Genomic DNA, 12,257 nt, shown 5'->3' on the forward strand with positions numbered 1-12,257 from the left:
CTGACACCACACCCCGACCCCGACCCCGACAACCTAACTCCCTGACACCCCGATCGACCCCGACACCCTGACACCACACCCTGACCCCGACCCCGACCCCGACGGGGTCATATATTTGTGAATTATGAGTTAGGTCATATATTGTTCGATTTTGATATGCAAAACATCATATATATATTTGTGTTGATCGGGTGGATATAAATGTGCAGTTGTTTAATCGCTGCGAGGGTGTGGTGTTTGACAACCTCCCCATGCGTTCGACGAGCTCCGCCCCTGCGTTCGTTGGTGAGCACAAATGACATCTCCTCCTCCCCCTTCATTTTCTCTGTTCCGGTCTTCGTGCCGATGAAACTTGCTAGCTATGGGTGTCAATCATCAATATTCGTAACCACTATGCGTCTCCCGTTTGAAAGGGTTACATCTATAAATATGCATGCATTTGCATATTTATAATCGTGATTCTTTCGAATTGTCCAACTTTATCCATGGACAGCCCGAGTATGTGTAGATTGGGTTCGTTTTCCCATATGCTCTGCTTCGGATCTGATGCAGAATTTTGTAAGTGCCTCCCTGTTGTTCTCTGGGTACACATCCTCTCTGCTTATTGCCGAAACGTGTATCAGGTGAATAGCGGGGAGGTGCTGCCAAAATTTTGCATCGGATCCGGAGAAGAGCATGGGAAAACGAACCCAATGTACACACACTCGGGTGGGATTAGGACCTATCTTTACCTATTAGCGTGTAGGTTGCATGGACATAACAAAACTGACAAACTCCATTAACTGATGGATATGGTTTGCTTAATTATGTATATATTTCTTGTGTGTCCAGTAGGAAGTCAATATGAGTGATCGTGCGTGGATGTACACCGGTTACACTAGTCAAAAAGTTTGGACCTAGGAATGGTTAACAAAAACCAAGGGGTTTGTTAAAGACGCATTTGCAAATGGCCAGAAATTATGCTGGTGCCCCTGTGTCCGGTGCGACAACTATAATAAGAGGGACGAGCTTGAAATGAGTAAACACCTGCAGAAATTAAGCTGCTTCTCTTCTCGCTCTTATTTGCGTATGTTAGCCACCATATATGCTTAGTCGCGGCTGCAACCTCACCACTTATCCTTTCCTTTCCCATTAAGCTTTGCTAGTCTTGATACCCATGATTATGGGATTGCTGAGTCCTCGTGGCTCACAGATTACTACAACAACAGTTGCAGGTGCAGGTTTTGCGATGATCATGACGTGAGAGCGATGTTACTTGTTTTGGAGTTCTTCTTCTGCTTCTTCTTTGATCAGGGGATAGGTTCCAGGTCGGCAGCCTGGGCTAGCAGGGTGGATGTCGTTTGAGTTTCTGTTTGTGTTCCATCCGTAGTCGGATGATGCTCTTGTGTATGATGTTGTTGTATTCGTGTGGCATTGTAAGCCTCTTGTATGTATCCCCAACTATTATGTAATGGTATGATGTAATGATATCCACCTTGCAAAAGCGTCTCCAATATGCGCTTCTATCCTTGGTGGGACCTTCGAGTTCCTTTAGGATAGGGTCGCATATTGGGCGTGACACTTTCGTACCTAGTGATTGTACTAATCAGTGTTGTCTTGTTTGATTGCAGACCTTCTACAGGGTTTCAGAGGGAGAGTAGGAGGCTGCGTCTATGGTTGTCGAAGCCGAGTGCAAGCGCCTACTTCAGAACTTATGGCATGAGGCTCGGGTGCAGGCTGTTCGAGACTACTACTCCTCGAAGGGTATTAGGAGGGGCAAGAAGAAGTGTCGGGACAAGTTTTCGAGTGAGGAGAAGTACTTGCAGGTAATTACCTATTCTTAAGGCCTTGAACTTAGTTTTCTTGATTTGATTCATAGGCGTAGCGCTGAAATTTCTCTTGACTAACTTAGGTGCCCCCGAGATGGTGTGCGGATAAGATGGACTGTTGGGAGGTGTTGGTGGATGCATGGTGCTCTCCCCAATGGCTAGTCGAACACCATAGGGCCAAGGATAAGCGTGACCAAATGGTTGGTGTGCCACACCATCAAGGGAGCTCCAACCTGTTTGAGTACGGGGATCATTGGGTATGTGGTTTGCTACATGATTCATGCAATTTCATTCTTCATGCTAGCATTTTTCCCTTCCAAAATGACTTAATATGCTTAGTTAGTTAAAAGATGGTATAACAACCTTGGATAGTACATTTATGACATAATTAGCTCTAAAATGACATAATAACCTTAGATAGCTCTATAAAATAACTAAATATGCTTTAGTTAGTTAAAAAATGGCATAACTACCTTGGATAGCTCAATAACGACCTAAACTAATCTTAGCTACTTCGTTCATGACATAATTAGCTCTAAAATGACATAATAACCTTAGATAGCTCTATAAAATGCCTAAATATGCTTTAGTTAGATAAAAAAGGGCATAACTACCTTGGATAGCTCAATAATGACATAATTAGCATACTTTCGTCAAAAATGGCATAATAATCTTGGTTACCTCCAAAATGACCAAACTTAGCTTATTTTCCTCAAAAATGACATAATAACCTTACTTAGCTCCAAAATGACCTATTTACATAGCAATATCATTCTTCATGCTAGCTTGAGCCCTTAACTAATATTTTGTTCCTCACTCTCAGGCGCACCACAACAAGAAGCCTGTGCCAAATCTGTTCGACCTCTATGGCATGGCCCATAGTGCCCCTTACAAGAAGGCCAAGGCATTCTCGGAGGAAGACCTAGATCATCCAAAGAGCTTCACCAACATCTCCTCCCACCACAAGCTCATGAAGTACAGAGACAAGGGGAAGCGAGGAAAGGCGAGGACTTTAACCCGAGCCAAGATCCTTTTGATACAGAGCTGGTGATGATATCTGGTGGCGGGAGGTCCCATGGCTCCATATCCATTGGTGATGCACTGATACACTGTCCTAGGACTCTCCCGCAGATCAAGAAGTGCCAGAGTAGCTCTGATCCTGAGATAACGCCTCGTGCACGGCCCGCGGAGCTCGCCATGGCGGTTAGTTATACGGACTCTCCCACCTTTCCTCCATTACATTGTGTGTGCGTCCGTCAATGATTACAATGCTAACGAGGAGTGTTGTTGATAACCCACAAGTGTAGGGGATCGCAACAGCTTTTGAGGGTAGAGTATTCAACCCAAATTTATTGATTCGACACAAGGGGAGCCAAAGAATATTCTTAAGTATTAGCAGTTGAGTTGTCAATTCAACCACACTTGGATAACTTAGTATCTACAGCAAGGTATTTAGTAGCAAAGTAATATGATAGTAATGGTAACATTGGTAAAGGTAAAGATAGCAGTATTGTAGTGATTGTAACAGTAGCAATGGAAAAGTAAATAAGCGAAGCACAATATGTGAAAAGCTCATAAGCATTGGATCAGTGATGGATAATTATGTTGGATGCGATTCCTCATGTAATAGTTATAACATAGGGTGACACAGAACCAGCTCCAGTTCATCAATGTAATGTACGCATGTATTTTCCAAATATAGTCATACGTGCTTATGGAAAAGAACTTGCATGACATCTTTTGCCTACCCTCCCGTGGCAGCGGGGTCCTAATGGAAACTAAGGGATATTAAGGCCTCCTTTTAATAGAGAACCGGACCAAAGCATTAGCACTTAGTGAACACATGAACTCCTCAAACTACGGTCATCACCGAGAAGTATCCCGATTATTGTCACTTCGGGGTTGTTGGATCATAACACATAATAGGTGACTATAGACTTGCAAGATAGGATCAAGAACTCACATATATTCATGAAAACATAATAGGTTCAGAACTGAAATCATGGCACTCGGGCCCTAGTGACAAGCATTAAGCATACAAAGTCATAGCAACATTAATCTCATAACATAGTGGATACTAGGGATCAAACCCTAACAAAACTAACTTGATTACATGGTAAATCTCATCCAACCCATCACCGTCCAGCAAGCCTACGATGGAATTACTCACGCACAGCAGTGAGCATCATGAAATTGGTGATGGAGGATGGTTGATGATGACGACAGCGACGAATCCCCCTCTCCGGAGCACCGAACGGACTCTAGATCAGCCCTCCTGAGAGGTTTTAGGGCTTGGCGGCGGCTCCATCTCGTAAAACACGATGAAACTTCCTCTCTGATTTTTTCTTCGCGAAACGGAATATATGGAGTTGGAGTTGAGGTCGATGGAGCAGCAGGGGGCCCACGAGACAGGGGGGCGCTCCCAGGGGGAGGGGGCATGCCCCCCACCCTCGTGGACAGGGTGTGGGCCCCCTGGCCTTCATCTTTTGCCAGTATTTTTTATATTTTCCAAAGGTTATCTTCATGGATTTTCAGGTCATTCCGAGAACTTTTGTTTCTGCACAAAAATAACACCATGGCAATTCTGCTGAAAACACCGTCAGTCCGGGTTAGTTCCATTCAAATCATGCAAGTAAGAGTCCAAAACAAGGGCAAAAGTGTTTGGAAAAGTAGATACGTTGGAGACGTATCAACTCCCCCAAGCTTAAACCTTTGCTTGTCCTCAAGCAATTCAGTTGATAAACTGAAAGTGATAAAGAAAAACTTTTACAAACTATGTTTGCTCTTGTTGTTGTAAATATGTAAAGCCAGCATTCAAGTTTTCAGCAAAGATTATGAACTAACCACATTCACAATAACACTTAGGTCTCATGTTTACTCATATCAATGGCATAATCAACTAGCGAGCAATAATAATATAACTCGGATGACAACACTTTCTCAAAACAATCATAATATGATATAACAAGATGGTATCTCACTAGCCCTTTCTGAGACTGCAAAACATAAATGCAGAGCACCTTTAAAGATCAAGGACTGACTAAACATTGTAATTCATGGTAAAAGAGATCTAGTCAAGTCATACCCGATATAAACTAACAGTAATGCATACAAATGACAGTGTGCTCTCCAGCGGGTGCTTTTTAATAAGAGGGTGATGACTCAACATAAAGGTAAATAGATAGGCCCTTCGCAGAGGGAAGTAGGGATTTGTAGAGGTGCCAGAGCTCGATTTTAAAATAGAGAGATAAATAACATTTTGAGCGACATACTTTCACTGTCAACGCAAAAACTATGAGATGGCGATATCTTCCATACTACATACATTATAGGCGGTTCCCAAACAGAATGGTAAAGTTTATACCCCCTCCCACCACCAACAAGCATCAATCCATGGCTTGCTCGAAACAACGAGTGCCTCCAACTAACAACAATCCTGGGGGAATTTTGTTTAATTATTTTGGTTTGATTTGATCTTTTTGATCATGGGACTGGGCATCCCGGTTACCGGACATTTTCTCGTGAATGAGGAGCGGAGTCCACTCCTCTTGAGAATAACCCACCTAGCATGGAAGATACAGACAGCCCTAGTTGATACATGAGCTGCTTGAGCATACAAAATAGAATTTCATTTGAAGGTTTGGAGTTTGGCACATACAAATTTACTTGGAACGGCAGATAGATACCACATATAGGAAGGTATGGTGGACTCATATGGAATGACTTTGGGGTTTATGGAGTTTGGATGCACAAGCAGTATTCCCGCTTAGTACAGGTGAAGGCTAGCAAAAGACTGGGAAGTGACCAACTGAGAGAGCGACAACAGTCATAAACATGCATTAAAATTAATTTACACCAGATACAAGCATGAGTAGGATATAATCCACCATGAATATAAATATCATGAAGGCTATTTTGATTTTGTTTCAACTACATGCGTGAACATGTGCCAAGTCGAGTCACTCAATTCATTCAAAGGAGGATACCATCTCATCATACCACATCACAATCATTTTAATAGCATGTTGGCACGCAAGGTAAACCATTATAACTCATAGCTAATTAAGCATGGCATAAGCAACTATAATCTCTAAATGTCATTGCAAATATGTCTACTTCATAATAGCTGAATCAGGAATGATGAACTCATCATATTTGCAAAACAAGAGAGGTCGAGTTCATACCAGCTTTTCTCATCTCAATCAGTCCATCATATATCGTCATTATTGCCATTCACTTGCACGACCGAACAATGTGTATAATAATAAGAGTGCACGTGCATTGGACTAAGCTAGAATCTGCAAGCATTCATTTCAAGAGAGAAGACAAAGTAATATGGGCTCTTGGTTAAATAAACAATCATGCATATAAGAGCGACTAAACATTTTCATTATAATCTTCTACTCTCGACCCCCAAAGGAAAGAAAATAAATAAAACTATTTACATGGGAGAGCTCCCAACAAGTAAAAGAAGGACGAGAAATCTTTTTGGGTTTTCATTTTAATTACTACTACAAGCTTGGAATTTAAACTAACTATTTTTTTTGGTTTTTCATAAGGTTTATCAAACACACAAGAAGAAAGCTAGAAAAAGGAAATTAAACTAGCATGGATAGCACAATGAAAGAGTATGAGCACCGACAACTAGAATAATGTGTGAACATGAATGTAAAGTTGGTGGGAAATACGTACTCCCCCAAGCTTAGGCTTTTGGCCTAAGTTGGTCTATGCCCATGGGTAGCGGCTACTCTCCTCGGTGTACTGAGGAGCATCCTCGTACTGCCACTGGCTGGAGATCTCCTCCGGATCCCACTGATAAGATGATGGACGATATGGATCTAGTGGTGGTTCCGGCTCAGGCTCCAGAGCTGATGTCTAGCCTCAGTGCGCGTAAACGGCCTCCGGTAATACAAGGTAATGACCTGCAGTTAAATCATACAAAGAAGGTGCAGGCAGGGTAATAATCTCATTATGTTTCTTATTAAATCTCAGGTTATACAGGAGCATCTTATCATTGTTGTAAACAATAAACTCATGTGCTACCATGCTCCTGTAATCTAAAAAGGTAAGAGGCATAGATATCTCCTCTTCTTCATCATGTCTAATAGGTATCTCGAAATATTTAGTAAGGCGTGCAGCATAGATACCTCCAAAGATAGGGCCTTTTGTACGGTTTAAGTTTAACCGTTTAGCAATAACGGCACCCATATTAAAAGTGTTCTCACCGAATAAGGCATGGAGAAGAATAATAAGATCAGGAACATTGAAGTTTCCACTATTTCCATGACCAATTAAGCATCGACTAGCAAATATGGCAAAGTAGCGTAAAACAGGAAAGTGTATGCTAGTGATTCTTGCATCGGAACCCTTCTTTGGTTCCCCTACAGTAATAGTATCAATGAAACCATCCACATATTTACGATGTGGTTCATCTAAGCTACCCTCAAAGGGTATTCTACAAACCGCACAAAAATTACGTAATGACATTTCCTTAGCCTCATCATATAAATGAAAAGATACTAAAGGAGGTGAATTATTAGGATGATAATAAAAGTTTTGCACGAAAGTATTGGTAAGTAAGAGATACTGTTCGATCCGGTCGTGGAGGAAGTCGATGAGGCCAATATTTTCCGCTAAAGAATAAAAGTCTTCATAAATCCCGGCTGCTCTAAAAAATTATCACATGGCCACTCACAAGGCCTTACTTCCGCTACGCGAGGAAGATTATACTCGGCCTTTTCTTTCTCCTTGGCTTGCTTATCCTTGGAGCCTTGGCTAGAAGAGCCCCTCAAGAGCCACCTCTTCATCTTTTTCTGAAAATTCTGAAATTTTTAGTAACTTCAAAATAAAAGTGAAACAAACTCAATACAATTGATAGCAACTACTCCCATAAGTGCCTAGAGCCTATATCATGCATTAGAATTACTTGGGACCTCACAAATTTAACATGCAAGCTCAAGAACAGGGTCACCAAGGCAGCAAGAATTTGCAATGAATAAATCACTAGAAAAAAAACTAATTGGATCATTGGAGGAGTCACATACCAAGCAAAAATCTCCCAAAGCAGTTTTGTGAATGGAGCTTTGAGCAAGGAGATCGAAAATCGCAGCAAAATGAGCTAGAACTCGTGCTTGAGCTGGATGGGGATGTTTTCGGGAGGAAAAAGAAGTGTGTGGGTGCAGGAATAAGTGGAGGGGGTCCACCGTGGGCACACCAGACAAGGGGGCGTGCCCAGGGGGAGTGGGCGCGCCCTCCACCCTTGTGGCCAGGTGCTTGACCCCCCCCCCCTGCAGTGTTCTCAGTGCCTAAAATCCTCAAATATTCCATAAAAAATCATACTAAATTTGCAGGGCATTTGGAGCACTTTTATTTTCGGGATATTTTTTATTGTATGGATAATTCATAAAACAGATAAAATATTTTATTTCTACTTTACTCATTCTAAGTAACATAAAGTAAAGAAAGGGTACAGAAGGTTGTGCCTTCTAGTTTCATCCATCTCATGATCATCAAAAGGAATCCACTAACAAGGTTGATCAAGTCTTGTTAACAAACTCATTCTGAATCACATAAAACCAGAGAAATTTTGAAGTGACACTAGGTTACCTCAACGGGGATATGAACATCCCCAATAATAAGAATATCATACTTTTTCTTTGCAGTAGGAAGAGGAAATTCAAAACCTCCAAATATAATTGATGGAATTTTCCCAATAGAATTTATGCTGTGAACTTGAGGTTGTTTCCTCGGAAAATGTACCGTGTACTCATTTCCATTAACATAAAAAGTAACATTGCCTTTGTTGCAATCAATAACATCACCTGCAGTGTTTAAAAAGGGTCTACCAAGGATAATCGACATACGGTCGTCCTCAGGGATATCAAGAATGACAAAGTCTATTAAGATAGTAACATTCACAACAACAACAGGCACGTCCTCACATATGCCGACAGGTATAGCAGTTGATTTATTAGACATTTGCAAGGATATCTCAGTAGGCGTCAACTTACTTAATTCAAGTCTACGGTACAAGGAAAGAGGCATAACACTTACACCGGCTCCTAAATCACATAAGGCAGTTTTAACATAATTTCTTTTTATGGAGCAAGGTATAGTGGGTACTCCAGGATCACCAAGTTTCTTTGATATTCCACCCTTAAAGGTATAGTTGGCAAGCATGGTGGAGATTTCAGCTTCACGTATTTTCCTTTTATTTGTAATGATATCTTTCATGTATTTAGCATAAGGGTTTGTTTTAAGCATATCAGTTAAGCGCATGCGTAAGAAAATAGGTCTAATCATTTCAGCAAAACGCTCAAAATCCTCATCATCCTTTGTCTTGGATGGTTTAGGAGGAAAGGGCATGGGTTTCTGAACCCATGGTTCTCTTTCTCTACCATGCTTCCTAGCAACAAAATATCTCTTATCATAACGCTGATTTCTTGATTGTGGGTTATCAAGATTAACAGTAGGTTCAATTTCTATATCATTGTTATTACTAGGTTGAGCATCATCATGAACATTATTATTAGTATTATCATTAGGTTCATGTTCATCTTCGGATTGTGTTTCAGTATCAGAGATAAAAGTATCATTAAGATTCTCAGGTGTTTCTACATTAGGTTCACTAGAAGCATGCAAAGTCCTATCATTTTTATTTTTCTTCTTTTTAGAAGAACTAGGAACATCTAGGTTATTATTCTGAGAATCTTGTTTAATCCTCTTAGGGTGGCCTTCAGGATACAAAGGTTCCTCAGTCATTTTACAAGTTCTGGTAGCCACTCTAACAGCAAAATCATGTTTATTATTTAGTTCATCTAGCAATTCATTCTGAGCCTTAAGTACTTGTTCAGCTTGAGTGGTGACCATAGAAACATGTTTACTAGTGAGTTTAAGTTCACCCTTAACTCTAGACATATAATCACTCAAGCATCCAATCATATAAGCATTATTTTTCAATTGTCTACTAACATAATCATTGAAATTTTCTTGTTTATCCATAAATTCATCAAATTCATCTAAGCACTGGCTACGAAATTTAGTAGACTGGATTTCAACTTTATCATATCTATAGAGAGAATTTATCTTTACTACCTGTGTCGGGTTATCAAGACAATGTGTTTCTTCGACAGGAGGTATATTAAGACCATGTATTTCTTCAATAGGAGGTAAATTCTTAACATCTTCAGCTTTAATACCTTTTTCTTTCATTGATTTCTTTGCCTCTTGCATATCTTCAGGACTGAGAAATAGAACACCTCGCTTCTTCGGAGTAGGTTTAGGAATAGGCTCAGGAGTTGGCTCAATTGGTTCAGGAATTTCTTCAGGAAGAGTCCAATTATTTTCATTTGTCAACATATTATCCAATAACAATTCAGCTTGGTCGACTGTTCTTTCCCTGAAAACACAACCAGCACAACTTTCCAAGTAGTCCTTGGAAGCATCGGTTAGTCCATTATAAAATATATCAAGTATTTAATTTTTCTTAAGAGGGTGATCAGGCAAATCATTAAGTAATTGGAGAAGCCTCCCCCAAGCTTGTGGGAGACTCTCTTCTTCGATTTGCACAAAATTATATATTTCTCGCAAGACAGCTTGTTTCTTATGAGCAGGGAAATATTTAGCAGAGAAGTAATAAATCATATCCTGGGGACTACGCACACAACTAGGATCAAGAGAATTAAACCATGTCTTAGCATCACCCTTTAATGAGAACGGAAATATCTTAAGGATATAATAATACCGAGACTTCTCATCATTAGTAAACAGGGTGGCTATATCATTCAACTTGGTAAGATGTGCCACAACAGTTTCAGATTCAGTGCCATAGAAAGGATCAGATTCAACTAAAGTAATTATCTCATGATCAATAGAGAATTCCTAATCCTTATCAGTAACAAAGATAGGTGAAGTAGCAAAAGCAGGGTCATGTTTCATTCTAGCATTCAGAGTCTTTTGTTTCAGCTTAGCTAATAATTTCTTAAGATCTGATCTATCATTGCAAGCAAGAAAATCTCTAGCAGTTTCTTCATCCATAACATAACCCTTAGGAACAATAGGCAATTCATAATTAGGGGGAGAACCTTCATCATCGCTTTCATCAATAATTTCATTTTCAATTATTTCATTCTCTCTAACCCTAGCAAGTTGTTCATCAAGATATTCACCTAATGGCACATTAGTATCAAGCATAGAAGTAGTTTCATCATAAGTATCATGCATAGCAGAAGTGGCATCATCAATAACATGCGACATATCAGAATTAATAGCAGTAGCAGGTTTAGGTGTCGCAAGCTTACTCATAACAGAAGGAGAATCAAGTGCAGAGGTAGATGGCAGTTCCTTACCTCCCCTCGTAGTTGAGGGATAATTTTTAGTTCTTTGATCTTTCAAGTTCTTCATAGTGATCAGCAGATATAAATCCCAAGTGACTCAAGGAATAGAGCTATGCTCCCCGGCAACGGCGCCAAAAATTAGTCTTTATAACCCACAAGTGTAGGGGATCGCAACAGCTTTCGAGGGTAGTGTATTAACCCAAATTTATTGATTCGACACAAGGGGAGCCAAAGAATATTCTTAAGTATTAGCAGTTGAGTTGTCAATTCAACCACACCTAGATAACTTAGTATCTGCAGCAAGGTATTTAGTAGCAAAGTAATATGATAGTAATGGTAACAGTGGTAAAGGTAAAGATAGCAGTATTGTAGTGATTGTAACAGTAGCAACGGAAAAGTAAATAAGCGAAGCACAATATGTGAAAAGCTCTTAGGCATTGGATCAGTGATAGATAATTATGTCAGATGCGATTCCTCATGTAATAGTTATAACATAGGGTGACACAGAACTAGCTCCAGTTCATCAATGTAATGTAGGCATGTATTTTCCGAATATAGTCATATGTGCTTATGGAAAAGAACTTGCATGACATCTTTTGTCCTACCCTCCCATGGCAGTGGGGTCCTAATGGAAACTAAGGGATATTAACACTACAAAAAAAGACACATCCGTGACATTTTGGGCCGAACGAAATTTTTTTCTGTCATACATATGACACTTCTATGACGATAACTGTGACAAATCCCGGTATCATCATAGATGTGGTTGGCTCCTACTTCTATGACAAAAAATCATGACAGAAAATGGGCTTTTCGTCCTGGGCGGGCCGGAGACGCAGCTGCATGACATTCTTTGGTCCTTCCATGACGGGAAAAACCATGGTAGAAGCGAGGGCGAGGAAAATTTCGGGGAGTTCCCGGTTAAGGTGGGTGGTCGGGGGCCGAGCGATGCGCGTTTCTCTCGTACACGTACGCGTGTCTGTGCGAGGCGTTGGCTCTAACTAAACCCGAGCGAGGCGTTGGGTTCTAACTGAACTCGAGCGATTGCACTGCAGGCTACGCGTTACTGAACCCGAGCGACCGAGTCCTTCGCTACTGCTGCTAACTGAAGCCG

Source organism: Triticum dicoccoides, chromosome 7B, assembly GCF_002162155.2.
Source record: "Triticum dicoccoides isolate Atlit2015 ecotype Zavitan chromosome 7B, WEW_v2.0, whole genome shotgun sequence".
NCBI classification, from domain to species: Eukaryota; Viridiplantae; Streptophyta; class Magnoliopsida; order Poales; family Poaceae; genus Triticum; species Triticum dicoccoides.